We start from the raw sequence: 13023 nt of genomic DNA on the forward strand, positions 1-13023 counted from the left end.
GAAGCAGAGTGACTTTTTTTTATATTTTAAAGCAAACATGTAACTTGTACGTTCTTACATTTCAGAGCAATAAGGTAATTTGTATTTATAATGGAACGTGCCTTTATCAATGAGCATCCAATGAGACACGCTATTAGGGTCGTCCCCAAGAGACAAGGAGTAACTGTTTCTTCATTTCAAGACATTGAAGCATAATAGGTCTCTATCTCAATTCCATTCTTTTCAAATATGTAGTAATCATCACAACTTGGCATATATCAAATGAGAGACTTAAGAGAGTGGTCTGGAAAGTTCTCGAACGAGCAATTGAATTACGAAATTATTATTTAAAAAATGTTTTTATTTTTCAACATATTCTCCCTTGAGATCAATACATTTATTCCAGCGATTCTTGAACATCATTTTCCCGTTCCTGAAGTGGCTTTCCATAAATATGAAAAATATCCCTCTGTAGCATCACGTCTTGATTCGATGAAAAACGCTGACCAGTGTGGAGCAGTTTGTGTTTTGGGGAGAAATATAAGTAGGACGGAGCCAAATCTGGGTAGTAGGGTGCATCTTCCAACAATCCATTCGTCAAACTTTACAAACCGGGTCTTTCTTGTCCATTTTCAAGATTGGAATGACATGCACTGGTTATTATATTACCGCTTTTAAGATAACCAATAAATGTATACCGCTTTGTATCCCAAAATGCCGGTTTCACAATGTTTCCTGCTTTGTTCTTTTTGGGGCTGAACAATCTTTATCTGTAGACTGTTTTGACTGCTGTTTCAGGTCCTCCCCCATGGCGCAGTGGTAGCGTTGTTTCCTTGTAATCAAGGAGTCCCGGGTTCGATACCCGGTGGAGGCACAAGTGGTTCGGATCCCACTTTAAACTGTAGGTCCAGTCCCGATTAGCCATACTGTACATAAAGTGGAATTAAAACACCAACCCAACAACAACAACGACTGCTGTTTCGATTCCGGTAGAATAATGAAGAATCCAAGTCACATCCACGGTTATAACTCAACGCACATAATGAAAAATGAGTTTTATTGTTGTTAAAGCCGTTCATATATTTTCGTAAGAACGCGTTGTTGATCTGCTGTTATCAAGTTTTGCACCCCTCTTGCTCAAATATTTCTTATATCGAATGCTTCATGCAAAATACAGGGTGGGCCATATTGATGGGACACATTTCAAATGCATATGTGGAGCATGTAGGAAGCAACATTTATTACCAAATATATGGAAAACACTGCCAAAGGACGGGAGTTTTGCATTGTGTTCAGAGTTTGAAGATTACATCCCTGAGATGGACACCACCTTGACGAGAACATGCTTTGGCTCTAACAGTCATGTTCAGCATAGTTTTGCGCAGGGTTTTGTCTGGGATGGCCGCTATCTCCCTTCAGATTTTGTCCTTCAGATCATTGATGGTAGTGCACCTAGTGGTGTACACCTTGTCCTTTAGCCCCCACCCCCTAAAGGGCATTTGCCCTCCCTGAGATTTTTTGGAAAGGCTTCACATAATTGAAATTGTAGCGTGAAAACATGGATGTGAAGTGCCGTGATAGACAGCAGATTAAGTGCCTAAGAAAACATTCTTCATACCCGAAATGAGACGGCTTGGCCTAAGAGATGTGGCTGCAGCAGGATGGTGCCACTAGTCATACAGGAGTAGTGTCAATGACAACCCTTCGACGACACTTCCAGGGACGGCTCATCTCGAGATTTGGTGATGTCCATTGGCCATCCAGATACCCGGATCTAACTCCACCGAACTACTTCCTGTGGAATTACCTAAAGGACAAGGTGTACACCACAAGGCGCACTAACATCAATGAACTGAAGGACAAAATCTGAAGGGAGATAGCGACCATCCCAGTCAAAACCCTAAGCAAAACTATGCTGAACATGACTGTTAGAGTCAAAGCATGTTCTCGTCAAGGTGGTGTCCATCTCAGGGATGTAATCTTCAAACACTGAACACAATGCGAAACTCCCGTCCTTTGGCAGTGTTTTCCATATATTTGGTAATAAATGTTGCTTCCTACATGCTCCACATGCATTTGAAATGTGTCCCATCAATATGGCTCACCTTGTATATCCTGCACGTTCTTTCTATGTACTTGCAGCTTGAGCAAGTTCACGCACTTTAAATTGCTTGTCTACAGAGTGATATCGTGTATTTGTTCTATGGTTTCTGTTCTTGTTGCAATCTTTAGACGTCCTTAACAACGTTTATATTCAGAAGCCCATTTTCATTTTTTTCAAGAGAAGGAGAAGAGTCCTAAAAAATTTTATCAACTTGTTGTTACACATTCATTCAAATAATTGAATCACCACTATATTGAACTTTATTCATTTTAAGGAATACACACAACGCATCTGCTTCAGATAGCTGTATTATGGAACGTATTTGAAGGAATGATTTCCTATTTACATGTGTGTTTATGGAAGATGTACTAAAGTAGGAAAAAATCCAGTGTTCGGAAAGTTACTTTTAATATGGTAACTAGTTTCAGTTATAGTTACTTGCTGAAAAAAGTAACATTTACAGTTACTCATTTAAAAAGTAACTCAGTTACAGTTACCTGTACTTCAGAAGTAACTGTAAGCTACTTTTACAGTTACTTTCGCTGAAAATTTTGTTGCAACCAAATTACACAAATTGATCATTAATTGTAATAAAATATTTTGTGAAGACTAACATGCATTTCACTCATGTTACTGGTACATAATTTAAGTCTCCTGTGCTTTGCTCAACGTCATGAAGGCGTATGGGGAGGGAGGGAGGGTGAAGTTAGGACTTCACACTTTCTTGATCACAGCCGAAGGTGGGGGTGATGTGATCAGTACCACGCCCCAGAGTCCTTCAGATACCCACTTTATACGACGCTTGGCGTGCGCCGGAGCCGCTTCAACAGGTGGAAAAAATCCCAGTTCTCTCCCACCGAGTATCGAATACGGGTCTCTCGCATGGTAGTCAGGCACCCTTTATTTTATTTTTAAAGAATACCCCTATGTGGTAGTCTCCCCCGTTATTCATATTTTCTCAATTTTCATGTACGTCAATTTTCTCTGTTTTCTGTATTCTCATTGGGACAAATACAAACATCCATGTCCGAGCCGAACTAAAATGCGGTCCCCCGACGTATAGTGCGTTGTGTTAACCACTCCGCCACGGAGGTCGACTGATCTACCGTGACTCATGCATTTATATTTAAATAAAATTTATATTTATTTTCGTTGTTGTACTTAAGGGATGTCCATTGGAGGGGGTTCTAGAAACTGTGTAGAAACAGCATGGTTTTATACCATCTAACATACCGGTTCCTCTCATTCGCTGCTCACGTGTGTGTGTTCGCTAAAGGGATGCAGGGTGCTATCTCGACAATTTACCGGGGTCGAACCACAATTTCGTTTTACTAGTAATTTAACTTCAAAATAAGCTTTGTACAAAACATTTTTTTTAAATATGGGACGCAATTTTTTAAATTAATAGTTGACGAAAAATTACCGATTTAAGTTTGTATCCTGACAATGAAAAATTCAGAACAGATGCTGCGACTAGGCCTACAGGTTAAAATAAGATTTGACATTCCAACCAAAAAACCTATTGAATACAAGGCCATAGCAATAAGCACAACAATATCTCTGGGGCCCATTACTGTGTACATAATTTCATAATTCATTTTTGTTTTGGAACTGATCAAGAGAATGAATTCAATATAGATTCTTCTGTATTTTAGTAATGATATTTGTTCGCTAATGCTACTTGAGAACGTATGGTGAAAACGAAAAATATCTCTAACAAAAAAAATGCCACCTTCCAACTGGCCACGTGTTTTAATTCAGGGCTGTCGAAAGATTATGTATGAGCATCAAAACATTATCCACTTACAAACTTACAGAGTTCCACCGTATAGGCTGATATAGGTTGTGTTTGTGTGTTTAGGAGGGAGAGGGAGGGAGAGGGAGAGAGAGAGAGAGAGAGAGAGAGAGAAAGAGCACTCACGTGGCAGAATGAACGTGCTTCGAAACCAGAGATCTTAAGTTCGAGCCACGATAGAGGCATTGATGTATCTCTATGTTTGCCCCACCACAACCATGTCTTGGATTAACCAAGATACAAACAGGCAACGTAATATATCCTAAGTAAAAATAATACAGAACAGAGACAGGGGAATTCACATATCGAACGGAGTCGAGGTTGTGTGTTGCAAACGAAAATGTGTAACTATTATGGCAATTGTTGTTGGTTGGCGTGAATTGTTAATCTGCCTAAACTCTTAAAATACTCTAATATTAGGTTTTCTGTTACAATTATTATTTCAATTGTGAGAGCCCCCATGACCGAGTGTTTTTGCATACTGCTCTATGAAAGCGGAGACCCTATGTTCGATGCTTGGGTAATATTTAAGAGATTATTATGTTCGTTCATTTATTTGGTCACTCCATTATTCGTCCTTATCATTGAAATTAACCAAGAGGGTTAGAAAATGGTCGAATAGTTAGCAAAGTTACCACATGCCTATCACGTGCCGAAAGGAAGGACCTTCTTTGCTAGTTTTCTTTTTATAAATAATAACCACAATAACAAAAAGAAACTAACGAAAACACAAACAACGAATTTTGATTAATGAATGAAATAAATAGCCAGCTCAGAACATGATTTCTTGCTAGCCTAAAATGGACAACAAATATTTCTTCTGCGGCCAAATGACAACAGAAAGAAACGCTATGCTAATTCCTTGAGGACATGTGGCTAACATTTTTCTCCTGTGTAGCGCTGACGACTTTGACAGCTGTGCAGCTCTTCCTTGTCTTGCATACAGTTTCGACATTGACGTTGCAGTGTTTCGAATTCAATTTCGTGTTTTTTTTGTGTAAGACGTGAGGCTCAGTGAGGCCTTACATAAGAATTTCAGTGTACATCCTGTTCTGCATTGTTTCAGGCTAACTAGGCTCTAATGGCTCGACTCCAAGCCTCTGTGAGGCTTCTGTTGTGTTCTGTCAATATGTTTCTGTTATTGTCCTTTCATTAACTCCATCTTATCGCAATTCATTCACATCGTCGCGAATAGCCAAAAGTGGCAGAAAAGCATTTGCGCTCTCTCTCTCTCTCTCTCTTTCTATCTCTCTATATCTCTCTCTCTCTCTCTAACTCTCTGTGTGTGTGTGTGTATGTGTGTGTGTGTGTCTGGGTCTGTGTCTATGGAATGAGGAATCCATTTTGAAATAGGCCACACACAACCCTGTACCCACTTAAATAGTCAGAGGCTTATATTATTGTGAGTATTTTTCAACTTGAAAAATTGAAGTTAGTACATGGCAATTCTTCTGCAATCTTTAGCCACTGTTGCCTGGTTCTGATTGTGGTGGTACTGAAATAATATGCCTCACCTTCGTAAAACTTTTATCGTTCACTTTTGGCATCCAAACAGCGCAAGAAGTCAAGTATAAAGAGAACACTACGGGCGCATTCGGCCGACGAAAATGCATCTTGCGTTGGAACATGTGAAATAGTATAGTAGATGTCAATATCGCGTACTTCATTAGTGCTCTTTGTGTAAAATCACTTGGCTTACAAAACGTTTTGGCGCGACAGCCCTTTATGCGCAAATTCCTGCCAAACAGCTTTTAATTGAGTTACCTATGATCAGAGCATCGAGTCTCATCGCCGAAGTTTTCTGGCTTTCGAGACCGGATTCCGCTGATATTGCTTTCAAGTAGCTCACCAACTGCTCTCACGGCGCTGGATCAGCCTTGAAATTCTGCAGCTCCTAACGATGATCGAACCCGGAACCCATCACACCAAAAGGTAATACCTTTCGGCTACATGGAAAGTCTACTAAATTCCTTGAAATGTAATTGAACAGAAATTAATTAATTCTGAGGAACTAATGCCGATTTAACCAATTTTTTTGTTTGTTTTAATTCAATTCGAATTTGAAAGAAACAACAGGGAATGCAATTATCTTGTAATACCTTAAAGTTGACCACATTATGAAGTGAACTGAAGATGGATTTGAACTCATACTCGAACTCATACCAAGCACAAGTGGTTGGGATTCCACTTAGTCTAGATGTGCACAAAATGTACTTAGAAACTGGAAGTCATATAATGCATATTGATATGAAAAATCTGAAGTTAAATTAAATTGATTCTAACTGAATTGATTACGATCAATCATATCACACTAAATGAACGAACATCATGAGCTCTTAAATATTACCCAAGCTTTGAACATAGGGTCTCCGCTTTTATAGATCAGTTGCAATTCATCGCAACGCTGAGCCACAAAACACTGTTTTGTTTACCCTAGCAACATTGATTACATGTATCGTATAACCGCAGTGCTGCAGGTTAATTGACTTTCATATGAGACACTAACATGCCCCAAATCAATACATGGATTTACTTCAGTAGTTGCCAGCGTTACTGTTTGTGATTTGCAGGCATGCTTGTTGAGTGAGGAGGTTGAAGTTGAGGTTATAGTCTCACTGCATATTCCATACCATAGTATCTTATCCAACAACCACACAGTCAGTTTTATTGGAGGAATAACAAGTATTGCATCTCCCAATCCATAAGTTATAGTTTGGAAATCTGTTAAATACATTGCGCTTGTTCATTCACTACTGAATCAACTCCCCTACGTTGTCTCGAAAATCTATTGAGAAAGTCCGCGTATAAAGGTAGGGAAGGGGAGAAAAGGAGTGGGTAGAACGACGCAGGGTGCGCTTGCCTTAAGACGTTTTCCATAACGAAATACCGGTAGATATTGATTAATTGTATTGCCAGTTTATGAAAAGTATATTTTTACTTCTAAGTATCATAGGAGTAGTGATGGCCGACTTTAACCCATAAAAAAGATGAGGGAATGGGAGAGAATGAGGTGTGGAAACGTAGATATGTTGCATCAAAAATTATTATTCATTGGAGCTAGAACGAAGTGAAAATACGTACATATATTATGGTGGATTTTTTATAAAACTTATTGTGAAATCGTCGTACAGCTCAATCCTATATACACCAACCCGGGTTTAATCATGCCAAATCCAAGCTGTACCCCTTGTAATTTGACAGGAGCAAGGTGCTGCTGTTCAAAGAAACTATTTTTGGTAGCAAAATACAAAAGGATTTTTGTTTACAAACATTATCTTCCTTCCGCAAAGCATTAAAACCACTGTAAAGCTATTGTACTGTACATTCTGGTGTCAGTTAGTTCACTTGATCTGCACGCTGGGAAAACTTTTCTAAAGGAATGAAAATGAGTTTAAAATGAGTGTAAAATGGTTGACTATGATAAAGTTTGGTTTTAGGAAACAAAACCTTAGCTTCTATGTGTAGGGGGTACACAATTCTCAAGAAGTAATGGATTGGAAGATAAGATATAAATATACATCAGAAGAGTGGCGCAGAGTTTCACTTTCGAAATTTTCACAAGAATTTTCAGAATCTCAAATTTCCACTATAAAACATTAGATACATTTTATCAAAACTATATTGTAAAGTTATTCAGGAAATAAATTTTGCATTGGAATGAGTAAAAAATCTGGGAAAATTTTTAACATGGGGTACTGTAAAAGTCGTCTAAGTATTGAACGTTCAAAACTGAACAACTAAATATACATGCCTAATTCTGATAATTTAAGGATATAGTCATTCGATATTCTTATTAAAGTGAAATATCGGAGAAATAAGTGACTGTTCTTGTATTTTAATGTAATTCCCTGATCCCAGAAAGTCGTTGAGCTTTGCCGATTTTCTGCACCAATGCAGACACCAAGGACGGTAGTGAGACTATGAAATTTTGTTTTCTAACTTCCATAAAACTATAAGAAAAACTAACTATTTAATAGAAAAAGTTCACATTTGGTCAAAATGTTCTTTCTATTTTTATCTCTGAAACAATTGTCACAAAATAAGGCATTAAAAATGTCATGTAATTTTAACAAATACTATTTATGTGAATTTTGTATTATGTTTGTGGAGCTCTAATTATGTACACCTCCCAAATGAAAACCCTTCGTGCGCCACTGTGAGAGGGTGTCATGTGAAAGAACAATAACTAGATGTAATCAGAATCCAAGATATTTTTTAAACTCTGCATGAGATATTCAATAACTCTTCTTCCAGAAATGTGGAGTTGGATTAACAATTTGAAAATTAACGACAGGAAGACCATTCTTTTAACGTGTTTTAACCTTCTGAACTAACCATTTCGTGTCCCGCTTCTTTTTATGGAATCAATTTTCACTCACCTCGTAACACAGCAGGAAAAAGAAATATGAATATCCGAACTGTGGTAGTCTCCAGAGCAGTACTTGCTTGCACTGATTCTATTTCAGGCTTATTGTTGAACACGATTTGGCGGTTGAATTCTGTAGAGAAAAACAAAACAGCACTTAAACACTCTGTTCACCTACATATGCAGTGACATGGAGTGTTGGGTACAAAGGGAGGATATCAATGCTCGAGATAGGTATTTACACGAAACGAAACGCCTTACTTTTGTTAATATGATGTTGTATTTTTGTGTCTGATTTGATTACTACATCGACGAGATTAAATGACCCGCTCTATTACCATTATTAATAGTACATATTACAATATTTACATAAACATAAAATAATACAACACATTGAACACGAGTTTTCTGGAATTTTCTTTAATTTTTTAAGATTTCAAAGGAGGGAAATCCTGAATGGTTGTCAGCTCGTCCAACCGGGATTTTTTAAAAATTCAATGTACGTATCGTCAATGCTTTGTCTTAATAATGCTTATTAAAAGAATACATTTATGCAAGTGAAATCTATTTCGATATTGCAATTTTGCGTTTGATCAAGAATTGGATTTATTCTTCAGAATGTCAAGAATAAAGGCTCAGCTTATGAAAAATGAGTGACCATAAAAAGAGAAGCCGAATTTGTGTAAAGATCCTGCGCAGGAGGATAATTCTGTCAGAGTATCGAATTCACAAGACACGACAAATAATAATAATAATAATAATTGACAAGAAAAGAAGTAAAATATATAACAATAATGCACAAAGGATGAAGTCTGCATAGACGTCGTCATACTCTTCTAAGTCCTTCGCAGCAACAACTAAATATGGCCTACCTAAGGTTTGCGATTGTTTCTACTGGCGTACAAAGTCAGAAAGGTAATACTAATAGCAAGGTTCAAAAGAGGGAACATTTCTGGACGTTTACTGAAAATCGGAGCCTGTTCCAAATAATAACATGATTACAGGGAAAAAAATAACGGTTAGGTCATATTGGGTACATATGTACCCAATATCGCTAAGTCATATACTTCCGTCTTTCAAAAATGCAACAGAAATTGTAAAGAAAGTACAGCAATATTATTTTCATAGGTAGATAAGTATATTGATAGACTTACGTTTTATTTACATAACGATATAATGAGATTACGCAAAGAAATAACATCGTTGACAAAGCAATAAACAAGAAGTGACGTTAATTGTTTATTAAATAATAATAATATGCAGGACGTAGTCTTTGAGCCTGAGAAAATAAATGCATGGTAACATTTCAAGTAATCAACTACGCGGACATTATTTGCTCTAGGCTATGACTTTTGTAGACACAGTGTACCTGGTGAGCACTGTGCGAATTAAGTTTTTTTTGCTTTGGGGGAGGGGGATGTCCACTGAGTAACGTATTTTTTATTTAATTTTGGAAAGTACCTTTTTCTTAGAGGTTACATAAATTTGTACTGTACATGTCACCACTCAGTAAACTCAACTACCACTGGAGGCACATAATGGTTTGGATCCCACTTTAAACTGTAGTTCCAGTCCCGATTACCCTCTCTGTGCATAAAGCGAACTTCCGGACTCAAAATATATTAACTATTGTTTTTTGGTTTTAAGTACCATTTTTACAGTGGTTCTGACGTGGATCATTAAATCTCACAACATTTACACGTAATTTAGAAACACACAGTAAATTTACATTCCGAAAAAAAAATCACGCACAAAAATAGTTCCACACTTCTCTTGCCAAGTTCAAATTTAACGCCCATCTAACCACCTCCAAGGTTATTGTGAACACTTTAATACATGTAAAATATCAGCATTATGGTATGAAAAGAGACTCGGTGAGGTTGGTGAGTTGCAGAATGGCGTCCTTTAATCCTCAAGGCTGCATACTTTTCGGCAGGGAAATCTTTGATGGCTGGACCATTAATGGACACGAATGAGTTTTCAATTGTGTTCGTTACATAGTTAAGAAATTGTGTACTACGTATATGCTTTGAATTCCATTTTCTTTGACGGGGATAAAAACATCCCTTGGAAGGGATAAAATAATTTAGTTTGCTGGGAGATACATTCTTTTGTTGAGGGGAATATTCGCGGCCCCCTGTAATTCGTACACTGCTGGTAAGTAAAGCTTAATGATCATCGCTGCCGAAGATGAATTTGTGATTCATTGTCTGACAATTTTTGAAGCATATAATTCACAATTCTTACGAGGGCTGATGAACAAAGAGTGAGACTATTTTATTATTATTATTATTATTTATATATTTTTTTACACACACACTCACAGCATTCTGTATCGTAACATTTTTGTAATGTGCAGGACAATATAGAGGGTGGTATAACATGAGGATAACAATATATTTACTATCGGGGTTAAGGGGACGGTTCGAAGACGTCGCTGTCTGAACCAATGCAGGATATGGAAGTGCCTGAATCATTGGCAGGTCTCTTGTCTGTAATATTTAGCTTCAAGGTAAAATGGACAACTCCACATCAAGTAATGTGGAACCAAAACATGACCTTGATTCTGATGCCTTCCCCTTGGAAACTTTTCTGAGAGTAGCGATGGTAGTTGCCTAACCACGTATACCTTTAGCCATTTGTAATTATTTTAATTTGTTGCTTTTAAATGGTTACAAAGACTAAAGGACACTTAATATCAACCACATTATTTTCGGTTTCATTCATGCATGGGCTCATATGAATCTTCTTGTTTGGAAGCAATAAGAATAAAGAGAACAATCCTTACCGCAAACAGTTTCTCCAAGATAAAGGAACGTCCTCCTAATGAAGTATGTTTCCGGATCTTCTGTCATATAAATTAAGGTATTAATCCTGGACAGGCATCGAAGTGCGACGAAGTTGTAGGCTCAAACAATGACTATTGAAATTCACGTGAAGCATATCACGTGGCAAAGGAAGGGAGAAAGGTTCAGTTCTTACACTGAAAAAAAAAAAACCACTTAATAAGCACAGTAATGCCAATACTGCCGATTAAAATAATAACAATAACAACTTAGTTTATTCTTTTTAAATTCAAGTTTGCTTAAATAGTACTTTCCTCTTCCCAAAAATTTAAAAATATATCAATGCTTGTGATTGTCCCCTACTCGGTAATTGCAAGCTAGCGACGCCTATGAGTTCCACCTGAATTTTTATTATTAAAATTATAAATATCTAAATATATTCATGAGACTGCGAAGAAAATTACGTTACTATTTTTTTAAATTATTTTTTTCTAAAATTTACTTTCAGATGTACAAATTAAAATTCGGCACTAAATTAGTAGGCATTAATAATTTACACAAGAAATTGTGTCCAGCCTATAGACCATCTAGAAAACAGTACACAAAAGTTTGAGACCTCTTTTGAAAATTACAGTATTTCTCCAGTTTTGTTGTTTTATTATTCTATTAGAAAATTAGTGCAAATGCTTACTAAACAAATGGGATTGGTTAGGACCCGTTTAATTTTCTTCCTAGGCCTCCCTAATGGCATAGTGGTAGCATATTGCCTTGTAATCAAGGGGTTCCGGGTTCGATACCCGGTGGAGGTTTATAGTGGTTCGGATTCCACTTTAAACTGTAGGTCCAGTCCCGATTAGCCTTACTGTGCATAAAGTGGACTTAAAAGACCAACTCAATCAATCAATCAATCAAATAATTTTCTACCTAGACACGGCCGTGGTCACAATATTAAGATATCGGATGATAAAATGCATATATATATTTAAAAGCTTTATCAAAAAGAAAAATACTACTGCATATAACATGGATTTACCTGCTCTTACCAAACACACACGCATATTTAGCAGTAAACCTTAAATAATTGCCTTCAAACTTACGTGGGACTTTTCAGTTCTTTGTGGTATCAGCACCTTGAAGTGATGATATATCTGCTCGAAGAAAAATTGTCCTTGTGGAATGTACAGAGCAAGGCGACTGAATTGGTTCATGCTCCGTCCTCACACACGTTATTGCACACACGCAATCCACTAGTTAGTTGCGCCACAGGAAGAAATAGACCACGGAAAAATCCGATCAATATTATAAGCAAATAGTAACAATAATAATCCTCTCTGAGACAAGTTAGTCTTGGCTATGAGTATGAACATTTTTAAAATTCCCAACAGGAGAATTGAAAGCATTCCGCTTTACAGAGTACAAATTAGGTAGCCGGACAATTGCGATGGTGAACAATTGCAACGACGGACAATTGTGGTGAACACAGAAGTGAAAGGGCGGGTGGACAATTCCGATGACATTTTAAATCTTCTAGCAAATTGAAGGGTGACTTAACACCCGCACAATACCTGTTACAAGAGAATTGTGTGAAATATTGATATTTTCGGCTGGGAATTTGGTTCAACCAAGTTTTTGAACACGGGCTAGAACCAACAGACACCCTTTGAAGTGACCCGTTTCCTCATATGTGCGAATAAACTTGGCCTTCTAGATTAAGTTCCATCCGCATGTACTTCATGTTGGTGTCTTCTGCTTGGCTCTTGAGGCAGGCCAGAACGACATGAAGTTTTGGATGCCGTCTTCCAAGCCACCTAATTATTTTGTTGTTCCAACATTCTACAGAATTATTAGTTCTTTGGCGCCTTTGGTTAGGTTAGGTTCTGATCGTCAAAATTGTCTTACCATTAGTTTGTAAAATGGCCTTCACCGTCAAAATCATCGCAATTGTCCGTGATTTTGGCTTCATCGCAATTATCCTAGATTCACAAATTAACGA

General features: G+C 37.3%; 1 protein-coding gene across 3 annotated transcripts in view; it reads right to left on the reverse strand.

Annotated features, from left to right (window-relative positions):
- The window catches only part of LOC145989776 (uncharacterized), a 96054-nt gene that overhangs the window by 6698 nt on the left and 76333 nt on the right, over positions 1-13023 (reverse strand). For 2 of the 3 annotated variants that reach the window (XM_083125105.1, XM_083125104.1), the window contains 2 exons: positions 11033-11227; positions 8258-8377 (listed from right to left, as the gene is read on the reverse strand). The gene's annotated coding sequence lies outside the window, so the exon portion shown is untranslated. Of the gene's footprint in view, positions 1-8257; positions 8378-11032; positions 11228-12127; positions 12278-13023 lie in introns of all 3 variants that reach the window. The other variant, XM_083125103.1, reaches the window with a different exon arrangement.

The sequence above is a fragment of the Lepisma saccharinum genome, chromosome 7, assembly GCF_977018435.1.
Source record: "Lepisma saccharinum chromosome 7, izLepSacc3.1, whole genome shotgun sequence".
Taxonomy (NCBI): Eukaryota; Metazoa; Arthropoda; class Insecta; order Zygentoma; family Lepismatidae; genus Lepisma; species Lepisma saccharinum.